Source organism: Macaca fascicularis, chromosome 8 (assembly GCF_037993035.2).
Source record: "Macaca fascicularis isolate 582-1 chromosome 8, T2T-MFA8v1.1".
Lineage (NCBI taxonomy): Eukaryota > Metazoa > Chordata > Mammalia > Primates > Cercopithecidae > Macaca > Macaca fascicularis.
This window is the reverse complement of record NC_088382.1, coordinates 44,913,620-44,921,083: the sequence shown is the minus strand read 5'-3', so window position 1 is coordinate 44,921,083 and position 7,464 is coordinate 44,913,620.

The following is a 7,464-nucleotide window of genomic DNA, read 5'->3' as shown; positions in this document are numbered from 1 at the left end:
CCCCATTCTAAGTGGGAGGCCATACATGACATTTTATGTCCTTGCTATCAGCATTGGCTCTGATCTGTATTTGGTAGACCTTTAAATATTTGTTATTCCCCTTTCCTCAATACCCAGAGACTCTGATAAGTGGCTACAGGTTTTTCGGGGGGAAAGTTGAGGAAATATGTATCACATATGCTTGTGGTGCCATGGCAGGGTACTTCCTTGACTCAGAATTTCTGTGTTAGTTAACTGGCTTCAGGATGAAAAATGGTGTGGGGCAGGTCCATGGCTCATGCCTGTCATCCGGCAATTTGGGAGGCTGAGGTAGGAAGATTGTTTGAGCCCAGGAGTTCAAGACTAGCCTGCTAGCCTGGGCAACAAAGTGAGACCCTGTATCTCTACAAAAAAAAAATTGAATTAGCTGGTCATGGTGGCATGCACCTGTAGTCCCAGCTACTCAGGAGGCTAAGGTGAGAGGATCACTTGAGCCCAGGAATTCAAGGCTGCAGAGGCATTATGGAGCAGCTGCACTCCAACCTGGGTGACAGAGCAAGACCCTATCTCTAAAAAACAAAACAGACAAACAAAAAAGAAAAAGAAAAAGAAAAGGAAAGAAAATTGGTGTGAGATTAAAATTTTACACTGTGGCACTAGTGTTAGCTCCTGATGCTTTTTCTGGTCATACAAGTTAAGTGACAGCCCAGCTGGCTACTCATATTTCTTGCCCAGGATACCCTGGCTTATTTGTTATAGCCATGGATTCTTGTGTGTCAGGTTTCTGGTGGCCACTCCTGCCTTGCTGACCATATGTCTGCCATCTGGCCTCTGTCATTCAAGAATTCTACCTTCTCGGTTTATGCCAGAGACTCCAGTACCATGGGGCATTATCTACTGTAGACCCAGATCTACAAAAGGGTTTTTACCACTTGTCTTTTCTTAACTGAAGAAATGTTATTAAATTAAAAGAGTTCTTACAGAGAGGGTATCCTCTGGGTCTTCTTGAAAAACACATCACGTGACTTGTTCTTTGGCATCCATTCTGATACACCCACCTCTGCCAGCCTCTGACTCCTTCCTCAAGGTTCTGCCAAGGCTGTCCCAGCACCTCTGTCCCATCTGCCATTGACATCACCTTCAAGCCTTAAGGAGCCAGCACAGTAGTGTATGAGAACCAGCTCAAGATGACCTTGCTAGGTTAAGTCCCAATTCACAGATGATTTCTCCTAAGTCAATATATTTTTTCTTAAACATCCTTGAGTTCCACCCTTCCTGATCCTAGAATCATTTTGACTGGGGTGAAGACTCTTCCTTCTCTTGCTCAGCAGGTAGCAGGCTATCAATTTTCCAGGGTAAGTCTCTTTCATCTCTTGTCTAGACAGGTGGCTGTGATCCAGCAAGACGCTGAAATGGTTTAGGGAAATTGCTGTCTACATTTCCACAGCAGCTGGCTTAGGGTTTTGGTGAAATACCAAAAGTCCTCAGGAAGGAAGTTCTCAGGACACACAAGCTCTGAAGTCAAAGGCCAGGGTGCTGCAATGTGAACAACAGTCGCATTACCAAGTTAAGCAATCACCTTATTCACACACACACACACACACACACACACGAATAAACTCTTCCATAAAATTGAAAAAATTTTTTGAATTGAAGCTGAAAGACCCCATAGGGAGAAGGGCTATTGGACTAGGGGTCAGGATGCCAGGGGCTCCACCTCCAGTCCCACCACTTCTTACTGTGATGTCCAAGGAGGCACAATGTTCAGAAAAAATAGAGGCTACAGAAGGAAAATGAAAAATTTGAGAAGACTAAAATACAAGTAAATCCTCAAAAAATGCCCTCTTTATTTCTGCAGTAACATTGTTAGTTTAAAATATAAAAATATTTCATGTATAAGTTGTGTCACTCAGACTTACCACAGATTTGCTATATGGATTTCAAAACTAAGTCACCAATTTTAGATTCAATCAGACTTAAAATGTTTAACATTTTTGTTACCAATGAAATTCCAGTTTTCTGAGCTTTAAATAAAGCCAGGCTTTCTTATATATTTTTAAAAAAATGTTTCAGTAATGTGGACAATGTATGTTTCCCTGGCTTTTAAAAAACTTCCTAGAGATTGCAAAAACAGTCGCTATATTCAGGGGGACTTAGTATTTCTTACAATGTCAAGTAGATTTGGAAAGCTTTCACATTCAGAAAGGGAACTGAGAAAAAAGAGAAGTTATCTTGTAATTATCTTTGTCATTGATTTCAACTTTTGACAACTTCTGCCTAGTGCATCTCATTTCTGACGGGTTACCATCAGTAGTTTGTCTTCCTTGAAGCTTATTTTTTCTTCTTTCCATAAGCTTCTATAAACACATTGGGCCAGATTTTAATTTTTTTTTACCCTAGATTATTTGTCTTTATTTCCAAGTTATCTGTGATTGCAAACACAGTCCAGCTTCTTTTACACGATGATGGAGAAACATGAGACGAGTGAAATGTTGATAAGAAAGAGGTGTGGAGTCTGTGACACACGAAAGTCACAAATGGGAAGAACAAGTTCGCCAGAACCTCAGGTTTCCCCTTGGGTCACTCACACGGAGACTGTCTCCATTCTAAAGTTATGAAAATTTCTTCTCCAATATCAAATTCTTGGTCCTTCCTTCCTTCCTTCCTTCCTTCCTTCCTTCCTTCCTTCCTTCCTTCCTTCCTTCCTCCCTCCCTCCCTCCCTCCCTCCCTCCCTCCCTCCCTCTCTCTCTCTCTCTCTCTCTCTCTCTCTCTCTCTCTTTCTTTCTTTCTTTCTTTCTTTCTTTCTTTCTTTCTTTCTTTCTTTCTTTCTTTTTTCTTTCAGACAGAGGTTTGCTCTGTTGCCCAGGCTGGGGTACAGTGACGTCATCTCAACTCACTGAAACCTCGCTTCCTGCGTTCAAGCAATTCTCCTGCCTCAGCCTCCTGAGAGTAGCTGGGACTACAGGCGCCTGCCACCACACCCACCTAATTTTTGTATTTTTAGTAGGGATGGGGTTTCACCATGTTGGCCAGGCTGGTCTTGAATTCCTGACCTCAAGTGATCCAGCACCTGGGCCTCACAAAGTGCTGGAATTACAGGCGTGAGCCACCATGCCCAGCCTGGTTTTCTAATCTTGTCATATGTTTTGATGACATAAAATGTTTACTGAGACTGGCAAAATAAATCCACCAGATAATTTTATTCTCTTTATTATTCCAGTTCTTTGTGTTTTCTGTAATTATAAATGAAGCTATATTTTGGTCTCTGTAGGCAGAAATGCAACTTTCACTGCAATGCACAAGAACCACAGTGAGCAGACACTGAGAAACTGGGTACTTTACAATGAAAATAATTTCTGATTATGGAAACTTCTAGGAAAGATTTCTAAAATTCTTCCATCTCTGTCCTTGACTAAAATAACCAAAAGAGTGTCAAAATAAGAGGCAAGGTACAGTAGTGTCAAACTTGGAGAAATTTCTGCCAAACTCAGTGAAGAGGGGACAAGCTAGGAGAAGACACAGAAGGCTGACTCACGATTCCACTCCTGGGAAAGACATGAGGTCTTAATACAAAATAGGAATAAGGAATCCCAGCAAAATCTCGTGAACATAGCCCCATTTGGAGGGAGATGGCTGGTACTGAATCCTGGCTGTGAAGCAAGGGACCCTTCACTCAGAATCCATTTTGGCTCTGGATTAACAGCATTTAGAATCCAGTTGTGACTGGAGGCACAAGGATAATTGAGCCAAGCCCAATAAATAGCACATTAAAAAATTCTGTAAAGCCAGGTGTGGTGGCATGCACTTGTAATCCCAGCTACTCAAGAGGCTATGGTGGGAGGATCCCCTCAGCCCATGAGTGCAGCCGAGGCAACATAGCAAGACCTTGTCTCTAAAAAATATCAAATACATAGATAAAATATAGGAAGAAAAAGTAGAATAATTCAAGAGTAGGCAATCTGTAGGGTCATCAGTAGGTAAAAATTACTTGAAGTTCCTTGGATGCCCCTGGATTCCCCTCATTGTAGGCTTTTGCACATGTCTGAAACCCTCACCAGCCCTCCTTTCCCTAACTTCCTTCAGTTGGCTGCTGCATTTTCAGCTTACGGTTGTCAGCTTCAATGCCACTTCCTCTGAGGATGCTTTGTCTCAAGCCTGACCCCCAAACTGTAGAGGACTACGTGCTCGCAAATGAGACATTCCCGATAAGTCCTGCTCTTGCAAACGAAGCAGGGCATTCCTGATAAGTCCTGCTCTTGCAAATGAAGTAGGGCGTTCCTGATAAGTCCTGCTCTTGCAAATGAAGCAGGGCGTTCCTGATAAGTCCTGCTCTTGCAAATGAAGCAGGGCGTTCCTTCCCTGCAAACAGGGAGGACAAAGGAGCCAGCTGCTAACAGCAGACCCTGGGGGCTTGTTTATGTGTAAACATCTTGAAAATCCAGAAAGTCAGGGAAAGGTCAGAAAAACAACAATGTGTCTTGTGACTTGGCAACATTCCACAAATGACTGTATAAAATAAAGCGGAGCATGCCATTCAAGACGACCGCCATGTTTGTCTTGTCTTGTGTTGTCTTGTGTGTTCATTCCTTTGTTTAGCAAACATGCAGACCTCAACATCTGGCGCAGCGAGCAGGGTCCGTGGCTCCACGAGAGCAAGGAACCGGATGGGGAACACCCTGGGCAGGTAAATAAATGAAGGGGGACCCACGGGAAAATTATGGGGAATTCCACCTCTCTGGCCTCTGAATATTTGCGGTTATTCCAGGGACTGTTGATGTCTATAGGAGTAAAAGTAAAAGAAAAGACTTTGAAGTGATTGTTTGCCCATGTTGAACAACATTGTTATTGGCTTCAATATCAAACCAAAGTGCAGTTAAATCAAAAGGAATGGTTACAAGTGGTTAAAGTCCTGCGTTGAGCTCATCAGCAAGGGCGAACGATGCCTCTGACTTTGTGGACTTTGTGTAGTTCCATTACTCAGGCATTAGAGTTACTTGAAACTGACTCAGAGCATGGCGATACTGCCACAGGAGGTGAGGCAACTGAAGCTTTAGAGAGGAATGATCCTAGAGAGGAACATCTTTACGCCCCAGTTGTTGAGGACAAGGAATTGGAAAAAGAGCTAATGCCTCCTTCATCTGAAGGAAGTTCTGATTTGCAGCGCATTTTAGAAATGTTACAACAGTTGTTAAAATTGCAAGGTACTGCTGCTCCTGTTTCTCCTATCTCTTGGCCACGAGCCTTCCCTGTTACCTTCCCTTCTGCTACTTGGGAAAAGGATTTCCCTTTGCCCCCACCTCCAACCTCTTTGCCTATGTCAGGTCAGGTTTTCTCTGTGCCTTTTCCTCCTGTAGGAGAAAAGAAGGAATCGAAGGAAAAGGATGATTTCAAGGAATTAGATTTATTCCCAATAACACGGGCTGCTTTCGGCCCCAATGCTCAGTTCCCAAACGGTGGCCAGAATGTGACTTTTACAGCCCTACAATTTAAATTTTTGAAATAAATGAAAGCTGCAATTTCAAATTATGGACCTCAGTCACTGTTTGTTCTTGGCCTTCTTGATTCCTTCTCTTCAGAACATATGATGATTCCTATTGACTGGGAAACATTGGGACAGGCTGTCCTTGATCGTTCACAATGGCTTCAATTAAAAAGTTGGTGGTGGGAGGAAGCAAGAGTACAAGCTAGAAAAAATGCTACCCAAAATCCCCCAGGACCTACTGAAGAGCAGCTTACGGGTTCAGGACAATACGCCACTCTTAATGCTCAGGCAGGCCTAGATGATATTGCTCTCACTCAGATTAAAGCCTTGTTTATAAAAGCGTGGACTAAGGTTGAAATAGTGGGTAAAACTTCTTTATCTTTTGTAAAGATCCTACAAGGAGCCACTGAGCCGTATCCAGATTTTGTAGCCCGTCTTCAAGATGCTGTATTAAAGACTGTAGGTTCAGGCCCTGCTGCTAAAATTATTTTGGGTACTCTGGCTTTTGAGAGTGCTAATCCCGAGTGCCAAAAATTGCTGCATCCTCTAAAAGCTAGTGGAGCTGATTTAGATGAGTACATTCAGACTTGTGCAGCGTTGGAGGAGCTATTTACAATGCTCAATTGTTTGCTGGGGCACTTTCTAAGGCTTTAAAAGGCAATTCTAAACAAGGTATATGCTATCAATGTGGGAAAACCCGGTCATTTCAAAAAGGAATGCCAGAAAAAATTAGGCTCTTCTGCTCTAAAAGAAAAACGGTTACCATCTGATATGTGTAAACCATGTGGCAAGGGTCGACATTGGACCAATGAATGCTGTTCAAAAACTGATAAAAGTGGGAATGTATTGTCACCCCTCTCAGGAAACGGGAGCCGGGGCCCGCAGGCTTGGGGCCCCAACAACTACAATGCAGGCCTACCCCAGTACCCAGTGAGCAGTGGCTTACAACATGAAGGAATGACCTCAAGTCCTCCTTAAAGACATCTTACCCTACCCCAGTTTCTCAGCTTTATGCTGCCACTAAGCAGAGTGCCGCTGCTGACCTAGCTATTGTCCAACCTTATACTTTATCTCCTAATGGAGGAATATATAAGTTGGCTACCGGAGTGTGTGGTCCTTTGCCAAAGGGACATGTAGGACTTTTACTAGGTCGAAGCAGCAGCGCTATGAGGGGGTTACTGGTGGTCCCAGGATTTATTGATCCTGATTTTACTGATGAAATCCTTATTATGGTACAAGTCTCACAATTTATGCACCTAGAGGCAGGGGAACGTATTGCATAATTGCTTTTATTGCCTTTTTTTCCTTTCTTATCTAGAGATGTGTCTCATCAAGGAGGTTTTGGTAGTACTGGGAAAACTGTTTTCTGAGAAACTTTAGTTTCTGATCAAAAACCTTTATGTTCATTGCAAATTAATGGGATACTTTTTGAGGGATTAGTTGACACAGGAGCGGATGTATCTATTATATGTTTGGCTCAATGGCCCAATCATTGGAAAAAGAAACAAGTATCGGTTACTCTATCCGGCCTAGGTACTGCTTCCATAGTCTACCAAAGTGTCAAGCCCCTGAGCTGTGTAGGACCTGAAGGACAACAAGGAAAAGTGTTCTTTTATATTGTTCCCATTAATATTAACCTTTGGGGCCGTGATCTTTTACAACAATTTGGTGCCTTTTTAAGCATTCCTCATATTTCTTCAGCTGCCAAAAATATGATGTTCAAAATGGGCTACAATCCTTTAAACTCTTAGCCACTGTCCACAAGCCTCAAGCTTTACAATTGAAGTGGAAAACTACAACTCCTGTTTGGGTGGAACAGTGGCCATTATCTAAAGAAAAACTTGGGGCTTTAAAGAATTTAGTTAAGGAACAATTGGCCGAGGGGCATATTGAACCAAGTACTTCTGCATGGAATTCCCCTGTGTTTGTCATTAAGAAGAAAAATGGAAAATGGTGCTTATTAACTGATCTTAGCGCTGTAAATGCTTGTATTCAACCTATG